This window comes from Plasmopara halstedii (assembly GCF_900000015.1).
Source record: "Plasmopara halstedii genome assembly, contig: Scaffold_650, whole genome shotgun sequence".
NCBI lineage: Eukaryota > Oomycota > Peronosporomycetes > Peronosporales > Peronosporaceae > Plasmopara > Plasmopara halstedii.
Genome location: NW_020187567.1, coordinates 977,864 through 978,080, shown reverse-complemented (window position 1 = coordinate 978,080; position 217 = coordinate 977,864).

The window sequence follows — 217 nt, the reverse complement described above, 5'->3', positions numbered from 1 at the left end:
AGGACATATTCAGGACCGGCGATATTGCTACCAGAACAAGACCGGTGTTTACGGAATCTTTAGAGAAATGGGGTGCGACTTCATCATGACGATTCCTGAGCTCAACAAGTTCATGCAAACAGCGCGACAACATAGAGTGTTGCCAACTATGCTCCTTTACAGAAGGCGACAGAACGGTGGGCACTCGAATTCGAGGATCACCTCAACCAAAACGTTT